This window comes from Myotis lucifugus, unplaced genomic scaffold, assembly GCF_000147115.1.
Source record: "Myotis lucifugus unplaced genomic scaffold, Myoluc2.0 scaffold_120, whole genome shotgun sequence".
Taxonomy (NCBI): Eukaryota; Metazoa; Chordata; class Mammalia; order Chiroptera; family Vespertilionidae; genus Myotis; species Myotis lucifugus.
The window spans coordinates 3,022,584-3,039,601 of NW_005871168.1; the positions used below are offsets into that span (position 1 = coordinate 3,022,584).

The 17,018-nt window shown below is 44.5% G+C and overlaps 1 pseudogene; it reads right to left on the bottom strand.

Moving 5' to 3' along the window:
* Nucleotides 1-9,666: 9,666 nt before the first annotated feature.
* LOC102434409 lies at nucleotides 9,667-11,750 on the bottom strand (annotated as a pseudogene).
* Between the last annotated feature and the right edge of the window lie 5,268 nt (nucleotides 11,751-17,018).

Genomic DNA, 17,018 nt, shown 5'->3' on the forward strand with positions numbered 1-17,018 from the left:
TACTTTTGGCCTTAGGTTAGTTCCCCTTGCATTCCTATTGGCTGATTTAAGGGCGGGCTGGGCAACTGACACATTCTGTGGTTTTTCTCGGAAGAGGGGTCATGTCAGGGACACAGCTACACAAGATGGAGGAGTCAGTCCTGTTCTGCCCTTTCAGGAGCAAGACTGGTTCAGAGAGAAATTTAAGATTTTGAATCCTCAGTTCTACATCCTATATCCTGAATGTCTCAGCAAGCTGGAGAGATAGGTAACCACTTCCTTTTACTCAAGGTGCATATTTCCCCGTATAATGAAGCTGAATTGAAACCACCCTATTCTAGTATCTTCACATGCAGTCACCAATTGCACTGATACACTCCTAATTGGAATGCTTTTAAGGACCATTGTTGAAAAAGAAAAATCACAAGGCACAGTGAAGAAGTCACAGCAGGAGAAGGTGAACGATGTGTACATTGATGGTGGCTGTAGAAGGGGGGTAGGTCCATCATTTTACCCTAGTGTTGGTGGGGGCAGGGAGGCTGAGGCTACATCAAGCTACTCTCCTCTCCAGGGTCATCATCCCTCCATCAACAACCTGAGGCTGGGACCTTGACCCTTGTTCATTCTGCTGTATGGAGAGCTCTTGCTAGAGAGCAGAGACAGTTCTTGCATTGAAAAAACCAACCAACTGTCCTTTTCAAATTTCACTGCCCTCCACACAGCTCTGTCAGTAGAAAAGCAAATACCCCTCCCAGCGAAGCAAGGCCTGGAGCTCCTGGTTAGGTTGACATATTGGTGCTGAAATCAGATGGCTGGTAGAGGTGTAGTGCAGGAAGTACAAGAAACAGTCCAAGGAGTGGAATCTTGAAGAGAACAACATGAGAAGCTAAACTGAAGAAGCTGTAGAGTTATAAAGAATCTTAGTGGAAGATAGCAATCAGGGACACCAGAAAATGCACTAAAGTTCAAAGCCAGAGAATTTGGGGCTTTTAGAGAAATGTCCTGATTGGAAGAAATTACTGGAGATGATGCTTTATATAGGGAGCAGGAAGCCAACAAAACCACTAAAGGTTCCAAAGAAAATACCCATGATGAAGGGAAAAGTCCCTCCATGTTCACTTTTCTCTATGTACCTGGGTGTTTGGCATGATAAATAGGAAATCCGCAGACAGCTGGCTGATTTTTCCCATATTCATCTCAATGTGAATTGTGATGCAGACAGGACTGAAATGTAACCAGTAGTTTATTCTTGATATTAAAAGAAATGTACTAGGAAAAATATCTGTATGCTTTCATCCAGGTGCTGGAATTATCATAAGCATTTGTGAGACCGCCTCTTGTCTCTGATGCACAGTATAAAGAAACAATCGGCCTAGTTCGTGGGAACCTCATACACTTCTGGAGAGATGTAGAAATAACTTAAAAAATTAGCCCACAAGCTTGTACTTCAAAAAATAGGACACACCATGGTTAGATTTGAATGAAAAATAAAAACAAATATTGTTAAGCAATGTCTACACAAAGCCACAAAACTCAAGAGTAGATACTTTTTAAAAAATGTCCTGAGTTGGGAAACTCAAGATGGGTTCCAACAGATTTGCTTTCTCAAGGTACCTTTAGACCTGGAGACAATCATAGGACAAAAACAGGCCTTTTAAGGAGAATACTGATGGCCAAACACTCCCCTGTTCCAGACTCATAGTGCAAGATCATGAGTCCAAAAGGAAAATAATAGTACACAAGCACTTTGTCAAGAACTCACCATGGTCTGGCTCTTGCTCTTGTCATGTCTTATCATATCACGCCTTATCTTATCTTTATGTCTTCTGAAAGACATAGCAATCCACAAAAACTCTTTGTTCATTTTATTTGCTCAGACCTTTATGCATGCGTGCATGTGTGCATGCACACACACACACACACACACACACACAAACACACACACACACACACACACACACACACAGGAGCTTTGAACTCCAAAGCAGAACACAGCTCTACTGTTGCTATTCATTTCTATTAAGAGTATAATCAAAATTTATCCAAGCATTTCAGACATTCTTCTAATTAAGATTTTGTAGCTTCTCTCAGTAATGTATTTGTTTCTTTCCTGACCTCTCAAGAGTATTTTAAAATGAAGGTTATTGTGATTATACTGTGAGAAAGCAACTTTCTTCTATTTCAGCCTTATTTATCCTACTCAGAGCCATTTCTAGGCTATTGTCCAAAATAGCCTCTAACCATCTAAGCTGTTCAATGAAGTGTATCAGAAAGCAATCTTTGAATTAGCTCTCAAAATATGTTCTCTTCCTTCATTTGAACATAGTTGCATGCCAATCAACAGCAAAGCAATTAAAATCCTGCCAGGATCAAAGAATGTGCCTTGCTACAGCCTTGCCAATCTATAAAAACATTTCCTCATCTCTTTTTGTTAAGGCTCTGGTGATCTGCACTACAGAAATATCCAAGAATGTACTTATGCTCTTCATAATTCTTTATCTATTTCCAAATATATGTCAACAAATTTCTTATACATGCTGTCAGTTTCCAGTTTTCCCCACCTTAGGCTGCTCTGTTTGACATTTCCCCTCCTTTGCAAAGCACCTGTCTTTACTTCAGTATTCCTCCTTTCATCTTGGAGGTGCTTGCATTTGACTTTAATATCTTCACTGAGGCTACACTGCTTGAGGAATCATCACGTCTTCTAGCTATTGTGCATATTAGTTTTCTTTATGTGTTCTTCTTTTGTTAATAAGATCATCTTTTTGCAGATTTTTTATGCAATCTATTGTATCCAAGCACACTCTGATATTAACTCCTTTGAATTAGTCAGAGAATACATTGCTGTGGGAGGCAGGCAATCTCTTTCTGGATTATTCTGCCATCTCATCAATAATTGAAAAGACCAGCTAAGTAATTTTCCATACTCTCTCCTAATCCTTTTGTTCCCCACTGAGTGCATTTGAGATGAACTCACACCATTTCACTCAAGAATTTTAAAGTTTTTGGGGTGTTCAGAGCACAGCTGTGTGACAGAATTATAAGAAGCAGACCAAACAATTTCTGTGAACCCCAAACTGTCTATAAATGTAAAAAGACATGGAGAATTGCTGCAATTAATATAAATAATTTAAGCAAAAACTATGTCAGCTAAAAAACCTAGGTAACTGAGGCAAACCTATGTTTTGGTTTAAATGATATAAGTGATTACCTACATTTAACATTTTACTTTGCGTAAAATTATTGGACAGGATCATGCATCTATAAAACCTTTATCTCTAATTATTATGATATTTTTGCTTTAAATGTAAAAATATGTGTGAGAAAATTTAAACAACTACTAGTTGAAATCTGGGAAATTCAGGTCTTATATTTAATCTTTTTCACTTTTTTCTATAGACATCATCTCATTTATGGAAGTGCCAAACCCTAATATTTTATTCTCTTCCACTTGTCCCTCAAATAGTTTCTTCTTAGAAGGTCAATATTTTAAAAATTATATTTCTCCAGAGAAGTTCCTTTGTCAAATCCATCCTGAACTTGTGACATTAGAAGTTCTCCATGGCTGCTTTCATTTCTTTAGAGGCTAAACGTAGTTCCTTGTCATGTCATGGATGACCCTTTCGTGGCCATTGGTTTTACAGAAAACATCAAACTGCTCAATAAGTGCCATATCTGACAGTACTCACAATTTTTAGAAAAACTTAGACTTTCCTTTAAAAAACAACTATAGTATAGCTTACCTAGTATACTATATGTTTTTGTTAAAAATTTCATGATCATATCTTATTCTATAATGTACCATCAATATTTTTAAATTCTATTTTGAAATCAACCAAATAATTCCATTTTTTTGGTGAATATTAAAAACAAATATGGCATCAACTTTTTTTGTGTTTCATGAATTCCTTTTAAGATTTGTGTTTATTTTTTAATGATTTAATTAAAAGGTAGAAATAACTTTATACTATTGTATAAGATATTATCAAGTGAATTTTACTTTTTTTTGAATTTTACTTTTAAAATGAATCTTTAGATTTCACTGACCCAACAAAGTATATCCTATGACAATTGCAATGATTGACAGTCAGATACCTAAATCACTAATACATAGGACATCAAACATTTATTAAATTCCTCTCTATATAATGATACTATCCTATATAATAAAAGGCTAATATGCAAATCGACCAAACAGCAGAACAACCAGTTACTGTGATGCACACTGACCACCAGGGGGCAGATGCTCAATGTAGGAGCTGCCTCCTGGAGGTCATTGCACTCCCACAGGGGGAGCACCGCTCAACCAGAAGCTGGGCTCATGGCAGGCAAGTGCAGTGGCAATGGCTGGAGCCTCTCCCACCTCTGAGGCAGTCGGACATCCCCCGAGGGCTCCCAGACTGCAAGAGGGTGCAGGCCAGGCTGAGGGACAAATTTCGTGCACCAGGCTTCTAGTTAATAATAATTGAAGATTTTTTTTTTACCAAGTAATTATATGCTTGATATACACAATATGTGCTCCTATGATGGAGTCTGTTATTCCCTAATTTGTTTATTCATCCAGTCAACAGGGGTGAAGCAATCACTAGATTCCTCCACTGTTCTTTATGGAGGAGATACATGAACAGCAAAGGGGGCCAGCTGTGTAGTGATATGGAGTAGAGTGGGGGCTATAATAAGCAAAGAAAACATCTAAAATATCTAATGTGAAGGCCATAAGACAGAAAGGAGTTATGTTTGAGGAACAGAAAGAAAACAAGTGTAGTTGAAGCATAATATTTCAGGAAAAAGGTATGGCAAAAGAGATCAGAGTATAGGCCTTGTAGGCAATAGGAAGGAGTGTAAAGGAATGACACACTCTAAAATCTAGGTTGAGAATAGGGGAAACAACCCTTGTAGCAATATCAATCAAAATGCATTTACATATCTACTTGGTCTACTAGCACATATGTGAATGAAGTTTGAACAAGGTTATTTATCACAGCATATTAGCAAAATATTAAAAACAACTAAATTAGTATAAGAGGAAAAAAGAAAAGAAAACAGAAAATAAGTGAAATAATAATAATGAATTTATAATGTAGTGATAATGGATAAAGATATATAGAGAAAAAATAAAATGGAAAAAAATGAGAAGAGAAAAACAAAACAGGGAAAATTAATAACAATAAGAATAGGCAAATTAGAATAGAATCAAAGGAAAGAGAGAAATTAGAGATATGCAAGAAAAGAGAAGAAAGAAAAAAAGGGGGGGAAAAACAAGGAACAACAATAAAAATATCCACTCACACACACAAACAAAACAACCAAAGCACACACACACACATTCACTGAAAAACTTTTGGGTCTGCCACTTGGTGTGTCTTTCCTGGGCCCCCTGGAAGCTTCTCTGATGCAGGTCAATGTGGGTTACTCTCCCTTTCAGCCCTGGGCAACCTGATTGAGGTCCAAGGGGTTGAAGCCCCTAGTAATCTAGTGGGCAGAAACTCCTTAGCCCACGGGGTGAGTCTGCCTTGAGTCTCATGCCTTGATTGTCCCTGTTCTAAGCTGTACTCCCTTCCCCCATGGAGCAGGGCTCTGCAGGGGTATCCTGGTCTCGGCCAGGTGGTTTGATCAGACTTGTGTTGGCAGTGGTACCAGTAGCTTGTAGGAAAGGGGTGGGGGGCAGGCCTTTCCTCTCCTTTTAGTGCCTCAGCTCTGTCCAGTTTGCAGGCACCTCCTCTCTGTCACCTACAGGAGCACAGATTTCCTCCCAGGGGTGCCCCCCTTGCCTCAGGTCGCTGTAGGTGAGGTCAGAAGCAGCTGTTTTGCTGGTGGGCAAGAGGGGGACCTCCCCTGTACTCCAGGTGGGCATGATCTCCTTCCAGCCCCCTTTCTGCTCACCTGCATGAGTTTTTACAAGAAATAGAAAGCCCCCCAGATTCAATGTTAAATGTGTCCTTCAGATCCCACTGGTGTAGCTGACCCTGAGCTCCACTGAGTGGCCCGTCCCACTTTTCAAAGGAGCTTCCCAGGCTGCAGGATGGCGGGAGCTAGTGCTACTCTATCCAGGGACTTCAGCCCCAAGCTTCCACTGCTGCACCCACTCCGCAGTCTCCACAATAAGTGCCTTCAGGGCCTCCTCTCCCAGGCCCAGGCCCTCCCATCTCACCTACAGATCTGCAGCCTCTTCAGTCTCCTCAGGTCTTCAGTTTAATAGGTCCAGGTCAGGGGAGACTACATCTACCTGCAGGCCTTCAGTATGGTTCCTCTCCCCGAGCCCTGGTGGTGGAACCAAGCAGCTGGGCTTTAGGGTGGCAGTGGCAGCATAGTAGCAGTGGCAGTGGTTGAGTACATGGCAGAGGCAAGAGCCCTGCCAGGTCAGTGGTGATCGCACGGCACTGGCACAGTGTCCAGGCTGGGTCCTGTTGGGTGCACAGGTTCAGGCTGGGTGCGTGCCAGGCACACAGAAGAGCCAAAGGTGTCTGTTGCAGGCTTGCTGGTCTGCATTGTGACCTCTGTGGGCACATGGGGACTAGGGAGGGGTGAGTCCAGATGGTGGCGAGGCTTGATTCCTAGCCACTGCTGCTCCCCAAAGCCTCCTTCCAAGGAGAACACTGTAAAACTTTCAAGATGGCACAGTCTCAAACCAGAGCCCAGCCAGGGGAGTGGCTGTGGTGGTAGCAGAGGCTCCTTGTGGTCTGAAGCCGTCAGCTGCAGACGTGTGGGATCCGGCTGCTGTTCCCTTAGGTGCAGGGCCAAGAGCTGTCTGTGGCAAGTGTGCTAGGGCTCTCTCTGCTGCTGCTGCTACTGTTTGCTTAAGTGTGTGGATTGAGGATTGTGTCCTTGGGGTGCTCAAGGGCACCCACTGGGTCGGGACAGGGCTTCCCTTGGGTTCAGGTCCTGGGTATGGCTAGTCTGGGTGGTGGTGAGGTTGGGTGCCTAGCCACTGCTGCTCCGCCGCCTCCTCCCAAGGAGGACCTTGTAAACCCTTCAAGATGGCATGGTCTCCAAGCCAGAGCCCAGCAGGGGAAAGACCTGTGGCAGTAGCAGAGGCTCTTTGGCCAGGAGAACCCCCAACCGCCCACCCCCAAGTCTCTCTGTCTCTCTTCTCTCTTCTCTCTCTCTCTCTCTCTCTCTCTCTCTCTCTCTCCCTCTCACTCCCTCACTTACTCACACTCTCTCACTCCAGTGCTGTCAGCAGCCATGTTCCAAAAATTCCTGGGCCATTTCTGAAATGTTAATGCGACCCAGAACTCTGTCCATGGTCCTGTTTTTACTTTTATATTTTTCTTTTGAAAATCTTCCCTTTATCCATAGTTTCTACTATGTGTTTGTCCTCAGATGATTTTCAAATATATATTCTCCCAAACTCATCCTTGTATTTCGCTTCAGAATTCTTTGTCCAACTCCCTAATATGCTCCCATCAAACTTAAGCTCACTTAAAATAATCACCATTAACTCACGTTCCAAAGTGAAAAATATTGGCTCACTTCAACCTTCCTAACAATTGAATCAATCACACAGCTAAGTATGTTAAGCCACATCTTTCTTTCAGGGTCTTTCCTCTCTCACCTGATGTATTATAGTAACTCCTGACTGGTCCTTGTTTACTTTATTTACTCCCCTTTTTTTACTTTATTTCATCCTGTAAACTTCTCCCAATGTTATCTTTCTTATATATGCTACTAGAAGGCCCGTGCACAAAAATTTGTGCACTGGCAGGGCAAGACACGGCAGGCCCGGATCCCGCGCTGGGGCGGACAGCAGCTCTGATCACGCTGCAGCTCGCCCCGCCCACCCTGCCCAAGACATGGCAGGCCAGGATCTCGCCTTGGGCGGCACAGCGGGATCTGCCTGCAGTATGCAAATTAGCCGCCATCTTTGTTGGCGGTTAACCGCCATCTTAGTTGGCAGTTAATTTGCGTATCGCCCTGATTAGCCAATGGGAAGGGTAGTGAAGTTACGGTTAATTACCATGTTTGTCTATTATTAGATAGGATATACTAAATAGGAATGCCTTGGACTGGCAGCCCAAATACTTCACAACTGACTTCCTTCCAGTTGGTCACTTTTCTGGCCATGATGTTACACCCAGGGTTTTTATATAAGTAGACTAGAAGCCCAGTGCATGAAATTCATGTGTGTGTCTTGGGGGGGAATGTCACTCAGCCTGGCCTGCACCCTCTTGTAATCCTGGACCCCTCGGGGGATGTCCAACTGCTGGTTTAGTTGGACATCCCTCTTGCAATCCAGGACCACTGGCTCCTAACTGCTTGCCTGCCTGCCTGCCTGATCGCCCCTAAACCCTCGTCTGCCTGCCTCATCACCCCTAACCACTCTGCCTGCCTGCATCATTGCCCCTAACTACTTTGCCTGCCTGACTGATCACCCCTAATCCCTCTGCCTGCCTGCCTGATCGCCCCTAACCACTCTGCCTGCCTGATCACCCCTAACCCCTATGCCTACCTGCCTGATCACCCCTAACCGCTCTGCCTGCCTGTCTGATCACCCTTAACCACTCACCTGGCTGCCTGATTTCACCCCTAAAACTCAAGCTTCTTCTTTTTTATTTTTAATATTTATATTTCTTCTTTATTTTTTATTTTAAAAGTCAAGTTTCTTGAGAACATGAGGCATTTAACATTATTTCATATTCCTTACAGAGAGCTAAGCATGGTAAACACAGCAAATACTTAATATTTATGGGCTTCTATACAAACAGTTTCCAACCAGGAATGTTTTAATAGGCAGTCTCCAAAAACTTGAACTGGAAAACCTAAAAGCAGAGTGCTCAAATTTCAGGCATCAGGTGCTATTAGCAGGATTTCTATCCCAACTAAACTCTAATTCTTAGCTCTCAACAGTCTGGACAAACTGCCCTTCATTGTCTCCAACGTTTCTTATTCATCACTATCTAATTTTCCTTTTTTTGAGTTCAATGTTTTATATCCACATCAGTATCAACATACCACACAAAACCCACCTGCCAGCCTAGCTGGGCAGGCAGGAGGGGGGTCCATGGCAGCATAGAAAACTGGGGTTCTTGTCCCAAAAGAGGAGAAAATGGGTTTACAGTCAAGGAAACAAAATCAGAACCCAACCATATCAAGGAGAAGCCTTGAAACTGCATTGAATAGAGGTGCTGTGGGCAGCAGTGCATCTCAGCTGGCCCAGCAGTACCTGCAGAAGCCTTGGTTCCTGGGAAGCCTGGTGTCAGATAGGGCCCAGCTCTTGAGGTTATTTTTAATAATTTTGCTTTTGTGGGAGGAGGGCTTCTGGGCAGCAGCTCCATGTGGGGGTAACCGGTGCGGGTTTCACTTCAGGGTTTGGATGGGAAGTTGGGTCTGTGGGGCAGGACCAGCTCCCCACCCCTCACTCCCAGCCCCCGCTCCCTACCCCCCACCCCCGGCCCCCGCCCAACCCCAAATATCACAGCGGAGGTTCTTGAGAGTGGCCCAGTGCAGTTCCTTCCTGCCTTCTTCATGCCCTGACCCCAGGTCTATGGCTTAGAAATCAGGGCACCAGGCTGGGGCTGAGCACCCCAGGGGCCTTTGTAAACATGGCAGGTATAGGCAGGGGGAGCTTGGGGGAACTGTAGGAACTTTTGGGGGCAGCCAGAGCCAGGGGTGGACAGTGCCCATGGGGAAAGGGGGCATGGGATGGAGGAGGTATGCTCCTCTAACAGAGACTTAGAGGTACAGAGACTAAGAGACAGAGGGGACAGAAATGGGAATAGAAAGAGTGACAGGAAGAGAAAGACTCAGAGAAAGCAAGACAGATTGAGACAGAGAAAGATTCACAAAGAAGAGAGACAGGCAGATAGAAAGATGGAGTCCTGCTCTGTATGAGTCAGCGGGCTTTGGGGAGGGGAGGTGGGGGCTCGGGGCTCGCAGGGGATGTGCCAGTGTGACAGTAAGTTTATGGTTGTGTTGCATGATGGAGGTGTGCTGGTAATGCAGCACCAGCTCCTTCAGAGACCCGTACAGGTTGCAGGGCTCCGCAAAACCCAAGCCAGTGGCCATGTGGTAGATGACACAGTATCGCTGTCCACCACCATAGAGCAGGCATAGCAGCCCCGCTGGCTGCTCTCACGGATGAGGAAGGTACCATCCCGCTTGCTGTTCAGCATTTCCTCAGTCTGCGTGCGGCTGATCTTGCCCACATACCAGGTTCGTTCCTCATGGTGGGGGAGGTCATCCTCATCCGCCATCAGTGCATACTGGTCTTCAGTCTCATTTGTGATTCCCAACCACTCGTTGATTTTCTTCTGCCGGGCGCCTTTCTGGGTGAGCCATACCAGGTACTGGTCTCGGATCTTGCACAGCTGCATGAGGTCTGGCTTCAGGCTATTCATGCACTTATCTTAGTTGTCCAGGGCCTGTGTCCGCAGCTCCTGTCCCAGCTTTGTGCGGCTCTCATGGATCTCTGCTATGCAAGATTTAAGCCTTTCTGAGTTCAGCAGGATCCTCTGCATCTCTTTTTCATTGCCCTCACGCCGGAAGTGCTCCAGATACTCCTTGCTGCACTTCTCTTAGTCTGGCCCTGCTCTTTGAAGATCTTGATGGTTTCGTTGAAGGCTTTGATTGTGGTGTGCTTCATCTACAGTTCCTGGGAGGTGCGTGTGTACTCCTCCTAGAGCTGGTCTTACTCGCGGCTCTTGTCCTCTGCTTCAAACCAAGGTAACAAACAAAACCTTTAATTCTGATCTTCCTCACCGCAAGGGAACATCAAACCTCAATAGAAATAAATTCTCGCCAGAAGTCACGTCCAAATACTGCGAGACTGAGGACTATAGGGCTGATTATGCACATGCGCAATAACAGGCTCCCGTTCTAGCCATAGGTGCCCAGGCATCCTCCACAATCCCACAGTCCTCTAGTCACATACTTTTGGTTTTTCTAGCTCCTCCTTAAATGGTGTTTCCTTCAGTCCTATTGCAAGTCCAGGGCCTCTAGTTGGAGAGAATTTTTCCTTTCTTTGACATTGATAGCTGTTTACTATTTGGAATCAGTGAAGTTTCAGGAGTACTGCCACTGGCATGAACATGTCGGTCCCAAGCACACTTGTGAAACAACTGCCCATTCAGTCCACAGCTGGCGCTGTCCTTGTTCACAATGAGAAAGGTACTGTGCTGAGCCGTTTTCCAATCGGATCTTCCTCTTCCTTCCCCAGCACACTCCAAACCTACCCCAGGCTGACCACCCCAACCCCGCAGACCCTTAAGACCTCCCTTTCTATATCTTCCACGTTTCCCCATCAAACTCGCACCCTATCGCATTGCCTATGGGGGCCCTAACCACTCCCTGGGGGGCGGGGCCAGCTTGGGCGAGAGGCCATGGTGTTCTTGTCTCTGGTCAGTCTGGTCATTACAGTAGCTGACTCTTTATATGTATAGATAGATAGATACCATATTCTCATTTTTATTATTTTATATACTTCCTTTCCTTTTACAAAATCTCTTATTGTTTCCCTTTAAATATTTCCACTACAGATCATGGAACAAAATAAATTGTTTTCTTAGTCTATTTGGTCCATACACTAACTTTTAATTAAATTCCAGCTCTTTCCCACATCATATAACTTCTATCAGTGCTTTCAAAGGTAGACTACTCCTTATCCCACACAGTGTACATTTGATTGAACAGATATGTGAAAATTCTTCTAGATTTCCAGAACTGTTTCCTCATTTCTGTGTAAAAATTCCTGCTTTTCTGCTCAATCTATACTTACCTTTGTCATCTCCTAAGGTTCTATTCATATCACCATCACACTCTCTGTTACCATCCATTCTCTTCATTTCAATTATCACTTATACGTTAATGGCTCTGAGTAGAAATCTAGCCCAGACTTCATTCTATGTTACACATTCATATAGCAAATTGCTTCTTTCTTTCTAAGATTCACATCCATATCTGAATATACTAGTGAATATGTTAAATGAATATTTCCAATGCACTTTTGTATCTATTTTTGTTGTATATTAATTTAATAAATATGGTTATTAACAAATTAGATTTTAACCTGCCCTCCTGAAAGTTATAGTCTTAGTCTAAAATCAAACTTGACTTGGGTTGGTAAACACACTACCCTCTTCATTCAGCCTGTGGCCATCACTGGCCCACTGTAATGTTTCAACCTTGTAATTCAGCTCTCTTACTTTGTATCTTGTACCAAGAAAATTCAATTCCTAACCTACTAGAAAAATGATGTATCAAAATGCAAATATAATTGTACTGCTTATCTATTAAAAAAATTTTATTATTCTTTTTTCACCAAAGAGTAAATGTCAACCTCTCTGACATGACATTAAAAGTCTTTCAAATCTGGCCCTCTTTACTCTCTGATCTTATCTCTTACCACTCTCTGTACTACAACTTACACTATGTTAATCATATGTGCACCATATTTAGTAAAGTTTCTAACTTTATATCTTTATAACTGTATTTTACCACATAGGTAACATCTCATCCCAACAATTCTGAATTCTCTGTGCATCCATAACACCATTCACATATCTCTATACCTATGCATATTCATAATAATACATTATATTGATCTCTGTGTATGTCTGTTTTCCCAATAGAAGCGATTAAAGACAGAGACTGCATTCAGTTCATTTTTGTATTCCTAGAAACTAGGGTGCTTACCATGACTGTTTAATAGATTACAGTTGAAGAAATGAGTAAATCAAATGCCATTCATCTTTCATAATATTATTTTAATTTTCTGTTATATTAGTTCCTTGAGTACATGAACCATGGCCTATTTATCTTTATAATTCTGTTTCTTAGCACAGTGATTTATACATAATAGATAATTAGCAAGTGCTTGTTCCATGAAAAGTTGTGGATGAAATTCAAAAGCATTCCATGTGGCAAATATGACATGATATAGAATTTTTTTAAAAAAGTCAGCACTGAGGGGAAAAAGTAAAACATTTGAAAAAGGCAAAAAGTCCTTATTGGAGATATTAATTATTAGAAGTCAGTATTTTATTATATTTTAAAAACAATTCTATTGTTCTGATTGTACTGAAGAAAGTTTAATAAGTCATGAGAATGTCTTCACTTAAAATAAAACTGATATTGCTTTCAAATCAAATCCATTCACTATTGTTAATATGTATGCATCCACCATGACAAACAACAATAAAGTTAAAGACAAAATTTGTACTGACATTGATAAAAACTCATTGTAGCAACAACAGACTCTTACAAGCTGCTTGCTATGGGGAGCATCAGTGCTCATGGCTACAAGGAGTCTGAAACCCAGAAGTGTATTAGCTGTCACAGTAATGACAAACATAATAGCGAGGTAATGAATCTCCTCCCTGACTTTTCCAAACAGTAGCCAGTGATTGTTAGGATTGCATTTCTGGTGACCAAACAATTTTTTTAAAAAAATCTGGGATGTATTTGATAAAAGCAAAAGAGCAGTATTTTCTTTATGATATTACTTTTTAAGCAAGCACTAAAGAATTCAAACAAACATTGAAAAGACACCACTTTATAAGTTTTAAATACTGTTAGATACAAGAAATATGTTGTAAACTATAAAGCAAACCAATGTATTTATTGGAAAACTGACTCGAGAGCTGAAGGAACTGAATTCTAAAACAGAATCTACCATTTTCTAGCTCTATTTACATTAAACAGATCCATTTATATTACTAAGCTTCTTTTTTCCCCTTGTATATAAAGAGTTGGGCAAATGGTTTTCTCAATTATATTTCAACTAGAGGCTCGGTACACAAAAATTTGTGCACTCGGCGGGGGGGGGAGGTAGGGGGTCCCCCAGCCCGGCCTGTGCCCTCTCACAGTCTGGGACCCCTCGGGAGATAACGACCTGCTGGCTTAGGCCTGCTCCCGGGTGGCAGAGGGCAGGCCCAATCCCTAGGTGCAGCCCCTGGTCAGGCTCAGAGCAGGGCCGATTGGGGGGTTGGGGCACCGCCCCCTGTCACACTCAAGGCAGGGTCGATGGGGAGGTTGCGGGGCCACCCCCTGTCACGCACAGAGCAGGGCCAATCAGGAGGTTGGGGCACTGCCCCTTGTCACTCACAGAGCAGGGCCAATCAGGGGGTTGGGGTGCTGCCCCCTGTCACTCACAGAGCAGGGCCAATCAGGGGGTTGGGGCGCTGCCCCCTGTCACTCACAGAGCAGGGCCCATCAGGGGGGTTGGGGCTCCATACCCTGTCACACACAGAGCAGGGTCGATCAGGGGGTTGGGGAGCTCCCCCCTGTCACGCACAGAGCAGGGCCCATCAGGGGGTTGAGGAGCTCCCACCTGTCATGCACAGAGCAGGGCCGATCAGGGGGTTGAGGAGCTCCCCCCTGTCACACACAGAGCAGGGTGGATCAGGGGGTTGGGGCGCTGCACCCTGTCACACTCAGGGCAGGGCCAATGGGGAGGTTATGGCTCTACCCTGTCACACACAGAGCAAGGCCCGTGGAGGAGGGTTGGGGCGCCACCCTCTATCACCCACAGAGCAGGGCCGATCAGGGGGTTGGGGCACCGCCACTGTCACACTCAGGGCAGGGCCGATGGAGAGGTTATGGCTCTACCCTGTCACACACAGAGCAGGGCCGATCAGGGGTTTGGTGCGCCACACCCTGTCAAACACAGAGCCGCAGGGCAATCAGGGGGTTGGGGAGCTCCCCCCATCAGGCACAGAGCAGGGCTTATCAGGGGGTTTGGGCGCTGCCCCCTGTCACGCTGATCCCGGTGCCAGGAAGCCTCCCTGCTCCGCTGATCCCGGTGCTGGGAGGCATATTACCTTTTACTATATAGGAAGAGGCCTGGTGCATGGGTGGGGGCTGGCTGGTTTGCCCTGAAGGGTGTCCTGGATCAGGGTGGGGGTCCCCACTGGGGTGCCTGGCCAGTCTGGGTGAGGGGCTGAGGGCTGTTTTCCGGAAGCGGGTGACTGAAGCTCCCAACCGCTCCTTTTTTTCTTTTTTTTTTTTTTTATTCTGGGCCAGCTTTAGCTCTGAGGCCTCGCTGCTGAAAACATTGATACAATGTTGTGGTCACGCTGGCTGAAGCCTGGCTGAATGAAAGCCGGTTTCTGGGGTTTTGTTTAGCTTCTTATTTGCAACATAGTACATAGTTGCTTAGAGTTGCAGCTGAGAGGCTGGCAGCGGCAGGCGGGGAACGTTGGAGTCCGCCGTCACTTGAGCAAGCAAGCCTCCCTGCTCGCTTCAGTGCATGGCTGCTGGCCGCCATCTTAGCTGACAGTTAATTTGCATAAGGATATGCTGATTAGCCAATGGGAAGGGTAGCGGAGATACGGCTAATTACCATGTTTCTCTTTTATTAGTGTAGCTTCTCATATTTTATAATTTTATGAAAAGCCTGTGAAAACCTATATACCAGGTAATACCTTCTCATTTGGCTACATGATATTTGAAAGGAGAAGATGAGAGGTAAAATTATGAAAGGAAAAGAAAAAAAATGAACTGCCATTATAAACCTTTTAAATAAAGCATTTAGGAGAAACAAGATGGTGGCATAGGTGAACACTTAGACTCACTGTCTCCCACAACCACATCAAAATTACAACTAAAATACAGAACAGCCATCATCCAGAACCACCTGAAAGCTGGATGAATGGAAGTCCTACAACTAGAGAAGTAAAGAAGAAAGCACATTAAGACTGGTAGGAGGGGTGGAAGCGCTGAACGCTACCCACATGTGCCACTGTTTTAAACATGAGGGAGATCATCTCTGTGGAGGCTGCCAAGGGGTCACAGCCCCAGGCTCTCAGAGCTTGGAAAAGAAGTCCCCATAATTACAGGCTGCAAAACCCAGTGGGGATTGGAGCTCAGTGTCACAGAGGCTGCTGGAGACACTGCTGGTCCTTTTAAAGGGCTGGCACATGAAATGAATTTACAAGGTCCCACTTCCTCTGAGTTCCAGTGTCAGGGCAAGGCTCTAGGGGACCCAGATATATACAAGGAGGAACTGTCTTGTCTGACATCAGGGCAGAAACTCGGGGGGCAGATGACTCCCAGACAGAGGTGCTTGCAGGGGTCATTGTTCCTGTGCTGGGTCCTCCCTGGGCACAGGCCTGATTGGCAGCCATTTATGTTTGCTTCACCCAAGTGATTCCTGAGACCTTGCCCCATCCAATTTGCAGCTGTCTCAACCTATGGGCAGTAACTCTTGCATATGAACGGCCAGTCTTTACTCAGGCTTCAGACTTGCTAAAATCTCTCAAACAAGCTACAGCTGGGTCAGGGAGCTCCAAACCTATCAATAAAAGACCCAAGACCTGGCACTAGCACAAGCCTGCCTTGCTTCACAGCTGGGCCTCGCCTGGGCACTTCCAAACCTGATACAAATAGGAGGAATCTGCAGATCTCTCTAGCTCCAGCCAGGTGGCCCCAGCCAGTAGCTGATTTTGCACCTCCCTGGAGACCCATTGGTCAGCATCAGATAATACCAGATTACAATTCTGCACATCCATAAGCAACACACTCAAGGGGAAGACTTAGTTAGCACCAAAGCCCCACTGAAGCAAGTCCTGCTCCATAGGGGTGTCTCATGCACAGCAGCTCTCACACTGTGGTTGCAGCTGGTCCTCACAGCCAATTGGCCTGGAGGTCAATTCCTCACAGTGACACCAACATCAATCAAGTCTCAAGCACAAAAAGAGTGTGCACACAGTCCACAAAGGGGTGCACCCAGAGCTCCCAGCTCAGGTGACTGGGGAAGCTAAGCCACTAGGCCCTATAGTACACCTACTACACAAGGCCACTCTACAAACTCAAGGAGACATAGAAGCTCTACTCAATACATAGAAACAAACACAGGGAAGCAGCCAAAATGCAGAGACAAAGAAACATGTCACAAATGAAAGAAATGGAAGAAAGCAAACTACTGGATATTGAGTTCAAAACCAGGGTTATAAAGTTACTGAAGAATCTTCTTGAGATCTCCAAAAGATTTAGTGAGACTTTCAAGGATCTTAGTGAGAATGCCAAAAAGATGGAAAAGGATCAGTCAGAAATTAAGCAAACACTGACTGAAATAAAGAATAATATATAGGGATTCAACAGTA